The following is a 17,953-nucleotide window of genomic DNA, read 5'->3' as shown; positions in this document are numbered from 1 at the left end:
TCACTAGGAACATAGCTCGAAGCAGAAGGATGCGGTCGGCGCTGGCTTCCTCTTCAGATACGGTAACACGTGGTACGGATGCGAGGATCTCTGTGCGCGAGGACGCAGACACTCCTGCATAAAGATAGCGCTCGCATTTTAAACTACTACGTAACATTTATTTTCCACCCTGTCTTTCTAAACGCCGCAAATAAAGTATTGTTTGGTAAAGTAAAAAACGTAGTAGCTGGAAAACATCCGGAAACGTAATCTGAATGCACATTTTATAATTAATACACTCGAGATCAAACAACGCAGAAAATCTTCGACAGAGCAGGGTTCGATATCATTATCAGGGGAAGGAGTAAATCAGAGCCGGGGAATAAACAGTTGAGCACAACTCCACGGGTATTGTGCATCAAGAAGGATGGCTGATATACTTTAATTTATGGCAAAACATACCCAAAACAATAGATCGGTTAATAGGACACATTCTGGGAGCATCGAAGACTTGTTAAACTGGTGGGGCAAAAACTTCAGAGATAGACCACACCGAAGGCAAATTCTTATTTGGATATATTTTCTTTAATACCACTCATATATGGCAGCAACTATTGGCACGTCATTTGCTTGGCAGTCATCTTCGCCATTACAATGTTGATAGTCTAGCGAGAAACCCTTGGCTGGAAATGAACATAACGATTACCTAATATTTGATGAAGTCCGCAGCTCGTGGTCCTGCGGTAGCGTTCTCGCTTCCCGCGAACGGGGTCCCGGGTTCGAGTCCCCGCGGGGTCAAGGATTTTTCCTGCCTCATGATGACTGGGTGGTGTTGTGTCGTCTTCTTCATCATCACTCATCCCCATTACGGTCGGAGAAAGGCAACGGCAAACCACCTCCACTAGGTTGGTTGGTTGGTTGGTTGGTACAGCGGTGCGGGCCTCCTGCATCGTCCCCTACGCTCCTCCGAGTATGGGACATCATCATCAATAATATTTGATGAGCCGTCGGGGTACAGCTCCCATTCGGAAAGTGCTGCCAGGACGCGTTACCAACAGATGACTGTAATTTTACGAGTCTTGGGAGAATCTCGAGGCTGCTGTGAAACATAATTAGTTAATTAGGTCTTTAGTCAGAGTAAATACGAACAGAAAGCTTGAAGGTTGAAAAAAGTTTCCAACGAGCACGTACTGAGGGGGTTAACATGCTGTACCGCAGGTAGTTTGACCCTAAATACCGCGTACGGCTGGCTAACGACAGACGGACCATAATTTAATAACCTGAAGTGATTGCAGTAAGACCGGTACAGTAAAAGCATGAGCAATAAGTTAACAACGAAATGCAATACACCGTATACAAAATTACAAACTGCAATCATCAAAATATTTACAATCAGACTACCCATTCCATCACATATGTTTACACTTACTGAGTGGTAAACGATTTTATGATACACAATAAACTATATGTCCAGTAATGGCATTGCCCAGTAGCCATCATCGTGACAAACGGCGGGTATTACACTGAGGTGACAAAAAGTTACGGGATAGCGATACGCACACACACGGTAGTATCGCATACACGAAGAGGTCAGTTCACTTGCAGAGCTGTCATTTGTGATTCACATTAACAGATTTCCGGCGTGATTATGGCCACACGTCGGGAATTAACAGACTTTGAACGCGGAATGATAGTTGGGGCTAGATGCACAGGACATTCCGTTTCGAAAAATCGTTAGAGAATTCAATATTACAAGACGCACAGTATGCCGAGAATAATACATTTCAGGCATACCACTCATCACGGACAACGCTGTGACCGACGGCCTTCTTTTAACCACCGAGCGCAGCGGCGTTTGCGTAGAGTTGTTAGTGCTAACAAACAAGTAACACTGATTGATAGGTTCTCGGGAATTACGCCAGATAATATATTGTAGAAACCGCACAATATTTCAGCGAGACAACTGCCCGCCATCTTCACGTTCTACTGTCGCGTAGCTGAGAAGCTCGCCAATTTATATTTTGGCTTTCTAGAACAGCGCGTCCACGATTGGTCTTCAATGATGTTATGCCCTCGCCGGCGCCTGCGCTGTTCTAGAAAGCCAAAATATAAATTGGCGAGCTTCTCAGCGACGCGACAGTAGCACCTGAAGATGGCGGGCAGTTGTCTCGCTGAACTATTGTGCGGTTTCTACAATATTATCCGGCGTAATTCCCGAGAACCTATCAAGCAGATGCAGCGCCGGGAAATCCTCACACAGCACATCACATAACACTGAGTGAAATAACCGTATAAACCAATGTGGGACGTACGACGAACGTATCCGTTCGGACAGTGTAGCGAAATTTGGCGTTAATGTGCTACGGCAGCAAACGACCGACGCGAGTGCCTTTGCCAACAACACCACATCGCCTGCAACACCTGTCCTGGGGTCGTGTTCATATCGGTTGGACCGTAGACAACTGGAAAACCGTCGCCTGCTCAGATGAGTCCCGATTTCAGTTGGTAAGAGCTGAGGGTAGGGTTCGAGTGTGGCGTAGAACCCACGAAGCCGTGGGTCCAAATTGTCAAGGCAGTATGCAAGCTTGTGGTGGCTCCATAATGGTGATGGCTGTTTTTATATGGATGGACAGGGTCTTCTGGTGTAACTGAACCAACTGATAGCATTTGCAGCTATTCATGGACCTCATGTTCCCGAACAAATATGAAATTTTTATGGATGACAAAGCGCTATATCACCGGGCCACAACTGTTCGCGATTTGTTTAGAGAACATTCTGGACACTTCGAGCGTACGATTTGGCCACCCAGATATCCTGACATGAATCCCACAGCACACTTACGGGACGGAATCGAGAGGTCAGTTCGTGCACAAAATCCTACTCCGGAAACACTTTCGCAGACATAGACGGCTTTAACGCAGCGTGGGTCAATATTTCTGCACGGGATCTCCAACAAATTTTTTAAGTCCATGCCACCTCGAGTTGCTGCAACACGCCTAGCAAAAGGAGGTCCGACACAATACTACGAGGTATCCCATGACTTTTGTCTCGCCAGTGTATACTGCTGTTAAATATTGTATAATATTAAGTTTATACGCCAAAGAGTGTCGTGCCAGACAGTTCTCCACATTTACACCGATAAAAATGAAGCAGCAATAGTGAATCCATTTATTAATCTGTGATGAATGCTGATCCTAATATAAATGATAAATGTGTCCATGTTAATGGGATATGTAATTAAAAACAATAATATATTGTGTCAGCAGACACTGAACCATTAGTGTAGGAATGGTGGCCGATTTGCACGTACATCAATGTGCTGTACGAAATGTGTTGCTTGGGCAACTGCTCGATCTCAAACTGGCTGAGGTGATATAACGTTGCTGGGCGAAGGTGTGCTCTTGGGAGCAGGAAGGACGGTAGAAAAGGAATAACAGAAGAAAAGGAAGAACAGTTCGGGACATCGACCGAGAAGAAAGACTAGTTTCCTGCACTTGTAGAGTACGGCAGAGTGATTTTATTTTATTTATGGAGCCACCCTTCGAATTGCTTATCGAATCTTGGTTAAGGGCATCTAAGAATACGGGTAAAGGATCTCTTGTATTGAGTGCGCGTCGTGACTTACCTTAGTTGGGGTTCTGTCATATTTCGTGTCACACTAGATAATACAACAGCTGTTGGTGTATTTCAACTACTGTATTAGCTTTAAGTATAAATTTGCTTGAGGGGGCACCATTCAGTAGCCTGGACCCGACTGAATAAAATATTTGTCCTATGTTTATTACAAGTGTGCCCCTGTTTTTTATGTTCATTAATTTGTAATTCTCATTACTTGTCTACCCTCAATTAGTTGACCGCAGGATCACCTTTCAGCCTAATTATCTGCTAATACATCAACAGGCCGTGAAGCAGACGCTGTAAGTCTCGCTCCTAGGACTCTTACGATTGAGCAGCGCACCGCAGTGCTAAGCACACTGGACCCCGTATTTGGAAGAACAGGGTTCAAACCTGTGTCCGGCCATCCTGATTTTATGTTTTCCGTGATTTCCCTAAATTGCTTAAGGCAAATGCTGGGATTGTTCCTTCGAAATGGGACGGCCGGTTTCCTTCTCTATACTTTCGTGACTCGAGCTTGGGCTCCGTCTCTAATGACCTCGTTGTCGACGGGACGTTAAACGCTGATCTCCTCCTCCTAGGACTTTTACGAGTCGAGCTTTATTCGGAAATGTACATTTGCCCCCTGGCACATTAAATGCAGAGCAGTTACGTCACACTATCCAAAACCTGTTTCTGTCACTATCTACACTCATGAACTTAAGACTTTACTGCCAGTCTCCCACCAGATAGTCATGTACTCGTATCTCAAACGTATCCAACCTGTATTTCCTTTTCCTAGTACCTGGAGAAATTAATTATTTCCGGAAAAATGACACTGTCAATGTGTTTAGAGACGAGTCACATTATTATACCTTTTCATTTTAGATGAAATCACATTTGGAATTGGTAACAATCAAATTTGGAATTGGTAACAATCAAATTTGGAATTGGTAACAATCAAATTTGGAATTGGTAACAATCAAATTTGGAATTGGTACCAGTCATCAACCGTTTCGGTCAAACGAGGGCCATCATCGAAGTCTACAATAGGTGGAAAAAAAGTCTACATTACGAACTTAATATCTATTAACTTTTTGCCAGTTCTGTCTGTAATTAACAAAGTCATTTATACGTTTTATACCTACACAATGCAACTCCCATTCGGTGAGCGAAGGGTTGTCACTCGAAACGTAGTAAATCTAAGAACACCAACGGAGAACCATGGATAAGAAGCTAAAATTTATATTTATACTTTTGAGTCAGTTACGAGAAGCCAGTACAGACACATACAGAACGAAAAATATACATCGAGGTGCGGTTTCCGCTAAATTATAGCGACAAATGTGGGGAATTTTCTGTGTACGCAAGTAATTTTCAACGTTTACATCTGCCTAATAAAGACAACGACTTTAAAAAATTGAGCTACATGTTTCCCGTGGAATTTGGAAGTGTCTTCGAAAAGGACCTTAAGGAGGTAACATGTATTAAACCTGATGGAATATTAACACGCTTAAAGTGTTGCAAACATCTGTGCCACCGTCAAGAAAAGGATTCCACAAATATGGCCTGCTATACCAAATGTACGCTATGACGTAACTCAGATACAGTATCGTCATCATCATCATCCTTTTAGACGCAAAAGTGCAGAGCCTGAGCACTGAAAGACGCTATAAAGAGATTCCGTCACAGGCCATGTAGCACAGCATTTCATGTGCTGGGTTCGATTCCTGGCTGGGTCGGAAATTCCCTTTGCTCAAGGACTGGGTGTTTGTGTTGTCCTAATAATTTTATCTCATTTTCACCGACGAGCAAATCGCCGAGGTGGCGTGAAACAGACTTACACCAAGCATCCGAACATCCTCAGACCCAGCCACAATGCCATACAGCCGTTTGATTTCAGGTTTTCAGGAGTCGTCTGTGCTTCCTTGAAAACTTGTTTTACTTTTCCTCACAAATACAAAGTAGATAGCTGTAAGTCCGGTTAGGAGGCAAGACATTTTGTGATTCCCGAACTATCGATCTCCAAATGATGTTAAAATTCATAATTGTTTGTGCGGAATGGCTAGGACATCCGTTATGTTTCTAGCACGAGAACTGCCTTATATCCAGTGGGATGACAGTCTACTGGTGTCCAAAATTACAGCAACAAGCCGCTATTTCCTCATCCTGTGTCCAAGTCGAGATATAATCATACGAGCTGTCAACAGATGTCCGTACGACTGTGTTCAGCACGGAGGATGGCATTCCGGTCAGCGGAGAACCATGCCAGCGATGACATCAGGACACCCATCACACGGGATAGTATTTGTCGTGTAGTCCCACATCCACAATTGCTGAGTACACAGTCACGACCCCTGCCAGACACACGGCCGTGGAGAGGTGTAGAAGGAATGGAAGCAGGACAGATGCAAACTTATGTGATCAGATGGCTGAAAGTGAATCATTCTGTTGTTTCTAGGATGTGGAGAAACCGGAACTGTACCCCGAAGACAAAGGCTCGGGCGACCACATGTAACAACAGACAGAGAAACCATTATTTGACTGTAAGGATAGAACGGTGTCACCTTAGTATCGCACGGCAAACTGGCATCTGCCCTCGAGCCATCAACTGGACGCGTCGTACCGAGGCAAACGGTGTAGAGAAGGCTTCGCCAGAGTGGCCTATATTGTCGGAGACTTGCTGTATGTGTACCTCTGACCTGTCTTCACAAAAGGGAACGTCTAGAGTGGAGTTTTCAACATGCCACCTAGACAGTCGAAAGGTGGGCCGATGTTCTCACAGATGAGTCCCAATTGGTCTGGGGAGTGATTCTCGACGGATTCGCATCTAGGGGAACCTTGGAACACTATTTCGGGATCCAGACTTTGTGGAAAGAGACCGATATCGAGGAGGATCCCTAAAGGTGTGCACAGGGATTAAGCTGACCACTCAACAGTTCTTCATGAAATTGAAGGGGTGAATCGGTAAGGTTTAAATTGCTGTCAAGTATTGTGACGAGATCTTGTGACGTCATGTGCGGCTGTTGCAAGGTGCTGTGGGTCCAGACTTTGTACTGATGGACAATAATTCTCGACCTTGCTGAGCACGGGTGATTGGTGTTTTCCTAGAAACGGGAGATATTGCACGCATGACGTGGCCTACTCGCTCTCCCAATTCGAATCCCGTAGAGCATGTCTGGGATGCACTGCGAATACTGGTTGCATCAAGTCAGCATCCATCAACCACTCTCCAAGACTTGTGAGCAGCTCTGCAGGAAGAATGGGAGTTATTGCCTCAACATGAGATTGATGACATAATTTACTGCATGTCCCGTCATTGTCAGGTCTGTCTTGCTGCCACAGGTGGTCACACACACCATACTGAGCACATTAATCAGCTGCCGGAATGTGTGTGCAAATCCCTTAAGTTGGAAAAAACGAAGATCATTTGTGTGTCCATTTACGCATGTTTTAGTTCTTTACCTTCTGTTTCTTTATATTGTTTCTATATTACTATCACCTGTTTATACTGTTTATGGCAAAATAAATGCAACCTTGCCAAAATTCCGTTTGTTGCTTTAATTTAGGACACCAATGCATTTGCGGCAGCGTAGCTACCGGGAACTGCAAACATTTACAGCTGTTTGGAGTCCAGTCAACGCAGGTGAACAAATTTATGTGGTTCTTGAGAAACAAATACCACATGTTGATTGAAGGAGTTCGTTGTTTTGTATGTTTGGATTGTGGTTCGCTAAACTGCGCGGTTATCAGCGAGAGTTCGTTGTTTATCTGTATTACTTATCCAGCGTGGATATCGAACTTTCAGCAGTAGTACACCTTACGAAGAGTGACATGCCCCTTTGTTTAAAATCTTTTTTTAGCAGTAGTAAAATATTGCATATAAATGTCGCACTACTTCGCATTTCTCGTAGTCATCATTGGGAGAACTGAACGATTCTGAAAGATATTGCCATCAGTCTCATACTGTAGCAAAATGTAGGACGTTGGAAATGCGTTATATAGTTGTAGTCACAGGACACTACCTTGGCTGATCCGATTCGTACATTCAAGTTACCTAAGATATATTGTGATTGCACATAACCGCACCACTGCTCTAACCGTTTGACGATATTCGCCATGAACGAAAGCAGTACACACTGTTTCGAATATCGTATACACAGTGAAGTTTGAATAGCTTCAGGATCAAGTTTTATGGTCCCCAAAGCAATAAACCATAGACTGATCGACTTCAGTGCGAAAGTGAACACATTAACCTTACCCGAGTTACGTTTTCTTACATTTTATGCACTACGGCACACCTTTGTAGGGCATTTTCTCCCGATGGTGGGACAAATATTTGCAGCGCTGTTTATCTTTCTACTATCTGATCAAGTTAAACACAGGCTCGTTGAAGTCGTCTTCGAAGGCTCTTTCCATTGCCACAGAAGTAGTACACAGAGCTATTGAAAAATAAGAGTCGGTTTCATAATTCGGCACCTATAACCGTTGAATATTGTGTATAATGTGAGGTTTTTGGTAAGCAATAGCAAAGAGAGTGGGGAATAAGCAGACACAATTTCAGGGCGGAATGTCCACCAGTTAGGATGTCCCAAGAACTTTGGTGGTTAGTTTTGCATCATCACAGTCATAGTTTGAATACGACAGTACCCACCCCTATTGGTCTTGTCAGATATGGTCTGTCCTCGCCTTCATCCGTCGTATAATATATGCGCACTAACGACATACTGCACGACACAAGAGAGACTACAGGAACCAGTAAGTGCACATGTCACTTCCGGTAATAACTAATTTCTATGCTTGAAGCCTTGTCACTCGCATCACGTCGCACCCTGCTCGGCGCATTTCAATATAAGAAAAACAGTCGTACCCTATACGCGAATAGTACTGTTTCCCGAGACCGTTCATCAGACCTCATGTCCAACGCCCCTCAGACCTCGCCATTGTTTCACGATGGCTCACGGAGGAAAACTACCTGCACTTCCTGTGGGAAACATTATCTCCCCTGAGGCGTGATGTATCTTTGACTCATATGCTTGCTTTATGACTGTGCTCTGGCTCGCTTCCGCTCTCTGACAGGGAACGACCGCGTGTTGTCAACAGGAATTTATTGTACAAGGAGTGGCGTGGCGGGATTTATTTTTTATTTTTTAAAATGGTTCAAATGGCTCTGAGCACTATGAGACTTAACATCTGTGGTCATCAGTCCCCTAGAACTTAGAACTACTTAAACTTAACTAACCTAAGGACATCACACACATCCATGCCCGAGGCAGGATTCGATCCTGCGATCGTAGCGGTGGCGCGGTTCCAGACTGAAGCGCCTAGAACCGCTCGGCCACTTCTGCCGGCGAAAATGCAGCAGTTGAGAATGTTACCCTGACTTGCACGGGAAAGATTTCAGACTGAATTTTTCACTCTGCAACGGAGTGTACGCTGTTATGAAACTTCCTGGCAGATTAAAACAGTGTGCCAGACCGAAACTCGAACTCGGGACCTTTTCCTTTCGCGGGCAAGTGCTCTAGCAACTGAGCTACCCAAGCATGGCTCACGCACTTCCTCACAGCTTTACTTCCGCCAGTACCTGGTCTCCTACCTTCCATATTTCACAGAAGCTCTCTTGCGAAACTTGCAGAAGTAGCACTCATGGAAGTAAGGATACTGCGGAGACGGCTTAGCCATAGCCTGTGAGGACGGGTCGTGAGTCGTGCTTGGATAGCTCAGTCGGTAAGAGTATTTTCTCGCTAAAGACAGATACCGAGTTCGACTCTCGGTCCGGTACGCAGTTTTAATCTGTCAGGAAGTTTCGTATCAGCGCACACTCCGCTGCAGAGTGAAAATTTCATTATTGAACTGGAATTTAAACACGTCCAATGATACTGAAGTTTCCACATACCTAGCATTACGCGATTTATTTTTTTCGACGTTGCTTCTGATAAGAACGTGAGTGGCCTCAGATAGTGCGCCATTTCTTACGTCACAAGTCTCCGTCTCCGAGGCTGCCTCTCACATAATGCAATTTGAGCCTCCCACTCGCCGCTGCTCGCACGAGAAGCTGCTTGCAACATACCATGCGAGCCTTACGCTCTTGTCATGCTCCGCGTAGCACCTAAGCCTATCCGCAGGGTCCTGTGAGCGCAGACAACTGGCTGGCAAGAAATGCACAGCAACCATGCCCGTAAATTTAAGCGAATTTCATTTCGGTTGTTGATATACCAATGGTTAGGACACACACACACACACACACACACACACACACACACACACACACACACACTTTCGTTAGGAAGCTAACTGCCCTAACTGCAAAATCTACAGGGAAAACGTCTACTGTTTATACACTGCCAAGCACGAGTGAAGTCAGTGCACAATACATAAATTAAAAAAAAGAAAAACGGTAGTGCACTCCATTTTTTCGTTTAATTTGCTTCCTGAGAGAGCTAACGTCCTTGTGAAGTGCAAGGTGGCAAGAAAAATATTTTTCTTGACATCTGAGGATGGTTGCTCAAGGCCTCTGCAGTGTTGAAAACGCCATGCCTCGCAACGACTGAAGCAGTGAAGTGTAAAAGAATTTAAATCGTTTACGCGGGGTTAAAGTTAAACGACTGATCGACGTCGAGGCCATTACTGCCTGAACACTTCCTGAATCGGCATCCACACTGCCAATTACTTGCGAAGGATGCGAAGTGTAAACGGAAGTACAGAGTACATCACTGTTTATGAGTCCCTTCAAATGCGTATTTGAAATCTGCTCCAAATACGTTATATTCTTTCAATGGGAAATGAATCCTGGTTTCCTCTGGTCTCGGGTTACCAGTCTAGTAACACCATCTCGTTGAAGGCAAATTTCGAAAGATTTCCTTTTCGTAATCTTTAGCTCAATATCGAAGCAACCTCGTAGAAAGAACGCTTGAAAGGGACGCTGTTACTCTACTGGTAACTTAAAGACACTATCAACAGATTCTAACCGTTCATTTCTTAGCAATTCCAGAGTACTACGTTAGACCACTTGTGATTAACATTTTACACTCGGTGCCTTCAATGTAAAAATAAAATTAGCCCTTTTCGCAGATGAGAAGTATTATATTGATATTAGTGTGGTGTTTCCCATTATCATTTCAAAACCAGAAACGATAGCAGATAACTAAACTATTTTTATTGTGCATTCAAATTATAGTAAGAAGTACACTTGATTAAATTCGTCGCTGATTTGGGGGTATACATAGCACAATAGTTAATGCACAGAGCTACCACCTCTGGCAGCAACAATGGCTCTAACCCGACTGAGCTTTGATTAGAATTCAACTTTGGTAACACACACATGAGTATTTCATTCCATTATCCTGCAATTCAACGTGGGAGTGCGAGGGGCGTTCAAGAAGTAATGGAGCATATTTTTATCTGCGAATTTCGGTTGTACAAATGAGAAATCTTGCAATATTTACGCTTCAGCCCGGATAGTTTGATCACGTTCCTACTGGTGGCGGCGCTATAAGTAGCTTTCAAAATGGCATCTCTAACGAGGTGCAGTCATATCGAAAGCTGTCACTGAGTTTCTTTTGTCGCGAAACCAGAAGAATCGCATGTACTCACAGGCGCTTGCAAGATGTCTACCCCGACCTGGCAGTGAACAAAATCACGGTGAACCGTTGGGCAGGCTTGTGTCGTCATCGCAACGAGGTCGCGCAAATCTTTGCGATTTCTCGTGTGCCGGCAGGTTGCACAGCCGTTATTCCTGCAATGTTGGAACGGACACTAATTCGACGTTGTCGACGGACCATTATCACCTCACTGCGGCTTTCCGGGCGGGAAGGAGCGCCTGGCGGATTTGTGTGTAGGTCCGGTGAACCGGCCAGTCTGTGGATGGTTTTTAAGGCAGTTTTCCATCTGCCTCGGTGAATGCGGGCTCGTTACCCTTATTCCGCCTCAGTTACACTATGTCGGCGAATACTGCGCAAACAAGTTCTCCACGTACGCGTACACCACCATTACTCTACCACGCATACATAGGGGCTACAATCTTCTGGTGGGGCGGCGGAGTTGTGAAGTGGACTGCGGTAGTCGTCGTGGGGTTGTGGACAACTGCGGCTGCAGCGGGGACGGAGCCTCTCCGTCGTTTCTAGATCCCCAGTTAACATACAATACAAATACAATACAATCACCTCATTGCTCGACTGGACGTCTCTGTTGGTAGTACAGCAAGACGCTGGCCCTGACGAGGACCAGGTCCTCCTATTGAGATGGCGGAAGGCCATCGCATTGAACGGTGATTATGTCGAAAAATAGGGATTAAGAATGAGTAATAATACCGTGGATTGGAATCCTGAATAAAACTGGCCCGCTTTCAGTAAAAAATGTGTTTTACTTATTGCATGCTTCTTGTACATCAATCGTAACGGCTGGCGGGGTGCCCGTCTAACGGTGACCCATGACTGTATCAAAGTTGTTCAGAACAGCATGGGAAATATGCGGTCTTGCATTATCTTGTTGAAAGACAACGCCACGGAGATCACGGAGGGAGGACAGTCATCTGCCTACACATCAGACGTGTAACTGTTTCTGTCTAAATTACCGGCTGTGTGTATCACAGGTAATCATGTTGTGTACCCAATGTTAGGACATATCGTCGCGCAAGGAAATGGCCCCCGTATGACGATGAAGAACTCACTCAGACAACGTTCGTTCTCCGAGCGTTCAGACACAGGTACGCGCATTGTGATGCTCTATGAAGAACCAGGACTTGTCTCAAAAGACGTCGTCATGACACCCCCGTGCCAAGGGTTGTCGTTGAAAGACACCACTGTCGACGCGCTTCTCGGTGCTGCTGCTGCTGCTGTGTTATGCATATACCGGGTGATCAAAAAGTCAGTATAAATTTGAAAACCGAATAAATCACGGAATAATGTAGATAGAGAGGTACGAATTGACACACATGCTTTGAATGACATGTCGGACCGATGGCGCTTCATCTGATCAGAATAGCAATAATTAGCATAACGAAGTAAGACAAAGCAAAGATGCTGATCTTTATAGGAATTGCTCAATATGTCCACCAGCATTCCTCAGCAATAGCTGTAGTCGAGGAATAATGTTGTGAACAGCACTGTAAAACATGTCCGGAGTTATGGTGAGGCATTGGCGTCGGATGTTGTCTTTCAGAATTCCTAGAGATGTCGGTCGATCACGATACACTTGAGACATCAGTTAACCCCAAAGCCAATAATCGCACGGACTGAGGTCTGGGGGGGGGGGGGGGGGTGCAGGTATGACGAAAGTGGCGGCTGAGCACACGATCATCGCCAAACGGCGCGCGCAAGAGATCTTTCACGCGTCTAGCAATGTGGGGTGGCGCACCATCCTACATAAACATCTTACGTTCCAGCAGGTGTTTATCCGCCAGGCTGGGGATGATCCGATTGTGTAACATATTGGCGTACCTCTCACCCGTCACGGTATCAGTTTTGTTGTCCAGCGCCATCTGTCGGACATTTTGTGAACTTTTTTTGTTCTAATGAAACCCCATATCATTCCAAGCATGTGTGTCAATTTTTACATCTCTTACTACGTTATTCCGTAGTTTATTAAGTTTTCAAATTTATACTGACTTTTGATCAACCTGTATTATTTAACAGTTTTAAGATATTCCTTTGTTCTGTAAATCTGTTAGTCCAGTAACACTATTAGTCAATAAAGATACTTCCCCATACCTGATGCTTCCCTTCCTCTCTCTTCCAGTATGCTTATTTCTTAAGGAAGCGTAGGTGACTACTCCTTTTGTAACGTCAGATTCGCCAGTATATGTTGCTGACTCTGACCTGGCTGTCAGCCATCATTCGACACATGCGGGAAAGAGGCCACAGCTCTGAAGTTCACGGGAACCGGAAGGTGGGTTAATGACATCACAATGGCACCAGTTTCATCTCAATTCAGCCCAAAGCCACCACGGACGCATTTCACCCCTTCTTTTGATGTGTGTGCTATGGAGGTCAGAACAGTGATATCTAGCGTTGAAATCACGTTGGTTTCTTCTGGGTGGCCGAGGAAAACATTTCGGACACACCGCCGGTAAGAATCAACGCGGAAGGCCTAAGAGGATGATTGGACTCGCATTCGGGAGGACGACGGTTCAATCCCGTCTCCGGCCATCCTGATTTAGGTTTTCCGTGATTTCCCTAAATCCTTTCAGGCAAATGCCGGGATGGTTCCTTTGAAAGGGCACGGCCGATTTCCTTCCCCGTCCATCCCTAACCTGAGCTTGCGCTCCGTCTCTAATAACCTCGTTGTCGACGGGACGATAAACACTAATCTCCTCCTCCTCCTCCTCCTCCTCCTCCTAAGAGGATGGCAAAAATGGCGTCAATGGAACCACCCCTTTCCCTAAGGTGTCGGTCCCCACACATTTCGCCGTCGAAAACGACAGTTGGCGGTTCGATGTGCAACAGGAAGATGTTCTTGACACCATTAGACACTGCTGCCACCAGCGGACGTTTCAATCCTCCTTGGAGGACACTGTGGGACTGCATCCCAACTGAAGTGATCGCACCCCTTTGTAGTGCACCGCGTCCGACGTTTTTGCTCTCGTGTACAGGTTGAAACCACTACCGACCGTTCAAAACCAATCCACATTTGAACGTGTTTCGAAGCAGCAAAGAGTATTTATGCTCTTCCAACCCTCCTGTGGCGTGATCACGCGGGGGTGCAACAATAACGTGTGCCTCAATAAGATGTCAAAGGATCCTTCAAAACGAACTTTTCCCCCCAACAAGTGAGTCGTTTTCTAATAACGATGCCATTTTTATGCATGTGGGGGACCTTGCCACAAAGCCGAAAGTGTTTCCAAATACTTGGGAGAAAAGCAACTGAAAGTGTTGCCCTGGCCAGGGAATAGCCCTGATATGAAGCCAATTGAAAATTTCTGGGCTATTGTGAAAGAGAGGATAGGAAATATGGTACCATGACAATGATATTAAAATGCCATGTGAGAAGTTAATAAAAACCATGCCAAACAGGATAAAAATGATGATTAAGAACAAATGCATGAATACAAACTATTGAATGTACAAATAGAATCTGTATGAGTGTATAAATGTGTAATAAATGTAAAGTTTTGGAAAAATATCTTCAGTCTATTAATTTCAACACCTAAGTGTGGCGCTAGAAACGCTACTACTCTACTGGCCATTAAAATTGCTACACCTAGAAGAAATGCAGATGATAAACGGGTATTCATTGGACAAATACATTACACTAGAACTGACATGTGATTACATTTTCAATCACTTTGGGTGCACATATCCTGAGAAATCAGTACCCAGAACAACCACCTCTGGCCGTAATAACGGCCTTGATACGCCTGGGCATTGAGTCAAACAGTGCTTGGATGGCGTACAGGAACAGCTGCCCATGCAGCTTCAACACGATATCACAGTTCATCAAGAGTAGTGACTGGCGTCTTGTGACGAACCAGTTGCTCGGCCACCATTGACCAGACGTTTTCAATTGGTGAGAGATCTGGACAATGTGCTGGACAGGGCTGCAGTCGAACATTTTCTGTATCAAGAAAGGCCCGTACAGGACCTGCAACATGCGGTCGTGCGTTATCCTGCTGAAATGTAGGGTTTCGCAGGGATCGAATGAAGGGTAGAGCTACGGGTCGTAACACATCTGAAATGTAACATCCAGTGTTCAAAGTGCCGTCAATGCGAACAAGAGGTGACAGAGACGTGTAACCAATGGCAACGATGAATACACACTTCCAATGTGCGTTCACTGCGATGTAGCCAAACGCGGATGCGACCATCATAATGCTGTAAACAGAACCTGGATTCATCCGAAAAAATGACGTTTTGCCATTCTTGCACCCAGGTTCGTCGTTGAGTACATTGAGTACACCATCGCAGGCGCTCCTGTCTGTGATGCAGCGTCAAGGGTAACCGAGGCCATTGTCTCCGAGCTGATAGTCCATGCTCCTGCAAACGTCGTCGAACTGTTCGTGCAGATGGTGGTTGTCTTGCAAACGTCCCCATCTGTTGACTCGGGGATCGAGACGTGGCTGCACGATCCGTTACAGCCATGCGGATAAGATGCCTGTCATCTAGACTGCTAGTGCTACGAGGCCGTTGGGATCTAGCTCGGCGTTCTGTATTACCCTCCTGAACCCACCGATTCGATACTCTGATAAGTCATTGGATCTTGACTAACGCGAGCAGCAATGTCGCGATACGATAAACGCAATCGCGACAGGCAACAATCCGACCTTTATCAAAGTCGGAAACGTGATGGTATGAATTTCTCCTCCTTACACGAGGCATCACAACAATGTTTCACCAGGCAACGCCTGTCAACTGCTGTTTGTGTATGAGACATCTGTTGGAAACTTTCCTCGTGTCAGCACGTTTTAAGTGTCGCCACTGGCGCCAACCTTGTGTGAATGCTCTAAACCTTATCATTTGCATATCACAGCATCTTCTTCCTGTCGGTTAAATTTCGCGTCTGTAGCACGTCATCTTCGTGGTGTAGGAATTTTAATGGCCAGTAGTGTATGAGGATGCCAATCAGGTGTGCTTCAAAGACATGCTGCAGCGGTTGTCAGCATTAGCTACCTTCGGGATTAGACGTGGTGATCTGATGCCTTTAAGGCAACAAAAACACCATTATCAACACCTTACTGACTAGGGAACATCCCCATCGCACCCTCAGATTTAGTTGTAAGTTAGCACAGTGGATAGACCTTGAAAAACTGAACACAGGTCACTCGAGGAAACAGGAAATAGTTGTGTGGAACTATGAAGAAAATAAGCAAAATATACAAACTGAGTAGTCCTTGCGCAAGATGCACAACATCAAGGATAGTCTGAGCCGAGGACCACCGTGAGCAGCTGCGGAACAAGAGGTGCTTGGTTCAAGTCTTCCCTTGAGTGGAAAGTTTAATTTTTTTAATGTTCAGATAATTGTTTTGCGATGCTGCACAGGTACACAGAGCAGTATTGTTTACGCGATCGTGTGTCAATTATCAAAGTTCAGGCACTCACACATAATCAACTTCGCTCTCCAAAATTCTAGGACATGGTCAGATTTGCTTGGACATATGCAGGATTTGACGGTCTACACACGGAAAAAAATTGACAATGTTAAAAACATATGTTGTGGCAGAGCACAGGGAAACTGTGCGACTGTGAAACTGTTGCATTCACTTGTTGAAGTTTATGTGACAAACTCGTATGTTTTCATCACTTTTTGGGAGCGATTATCACATCCACAAGAAAACCTAAATCGGGCAAGGTAGAAGAATCGTTTTACCCATTCGCCAAGTGTACAAGTTCGGTGTGTCTACAACATGTTCCTGTCATGTGACGCAAAAGGCTTCTGTCGTATAGATTATATCAGACGTGTTTTCCTGTGGAGGAATCGGTTGACCTATGACCTTGCGATCAAATGTTGTCGGTTCCCATTGGAGAGGCACGTCCTTTAGTCAAGTAATCGCACGGTTGTGCGGTGCGGTCGCAAAACACAGACACTAAACTTATTACAGCGAACAGAGACGTCAATGAACGAACGGACAGATCTTAAGTTTGCGAAAGTATAGAAAGTAAACTTCACATTCGACGGAAAACTTGAACCAAGGACCTCTCGTTTCGTAGCTGCTCACGCTAACCACGGGACCACGGCGCTCCTGAGGTCACACTCCCCTTGATGCTGCCTATCTTACGCATGGACTACTCAGTTTGTATATTTCATTTTTTTATAGTTCCACACAACTTCTTCCTGTTTTCTCGATTGATCTGTGTTGAGTTTTTCAAGGCCTATCCACTGTACCAACTTATAACTGAAACTGAGGAGGGTGCGATGGGGAGGTTCCCTTTTGAGTTTTATCAAAGTAGTCGTAATAGGGCTACGAGACGCTGGATTTCCTTCTGAGACGCCGCAGCAAGACTTTACAGGAATGTAGCCGCTATACGCGATTGCTAACAGCGATCGCCACGGGAATATACTGTCGCGAGAAGACCGGGCTCCGGACGGCCACGTGGCACTACAGAGAGGGAAGAGCATCGTGTTCGGCGATGGCTCTGCCTCATTTGCACCAGCAATACGAGTAGCAGTTAGCACTAAAATGACAACGAACTGTTACAAACCGATTACTTCGAGGACAGCTCCAAGCCAGATGCTCTGTAGCGTGCATTCAACTTAACCCGAACCACCACCATTTGCAACTTCTGTGTTGTCACGCAAGGTCTCTTTGGAGGGCCGGGTGGAGGTCTATTCCGTTTTCTGATGAAAGCTTGTTCTGCCTCGGTGCCAGCGATGGCGACGTGTTGGTTAGAAGGCGGCCAGTTGAAGGCCTGCAACCACCCTGTCTGGGTGCTAGATATAATGGACCAA

At 45.3% G+C, this 17,953-nt stretch overlaps 1 protein-coding gene across 3 annotated transcripts in view; it reads right to left on the bottom strand.

Moving 5' to 3' along the window:
* LOC126297575 (ribosomal protein S6 kinase 2 beta) overlaps positions 1-17,953 on the bottom strand; it is a 547,735-nt gene that overhangs the window by 436,608 nt on the left and 93,174 nt on the right. The window lies entirely within an intron of this gene.

This window comes from Schistocerca gregaria, chromosome X, assembly GCF_023897955.1.
Source record: "Schistocerca gregaria isolate iqSchGreg1 chromosome X, iqSchGreg1.2, whole genome shotgun sequence".
Taxonomy (NCBI): Eukaryota; Metazoa; Arthropoda; class Insecta; order Orthoptera; family Acrididae; genus Schistocerca; species Schistocerca gregaria.
The sequence above is the reverse complement of the archived record's forward strand: the minus strand, read 5'-3'. Positions and strand labels throughout refer to the sequence as shown.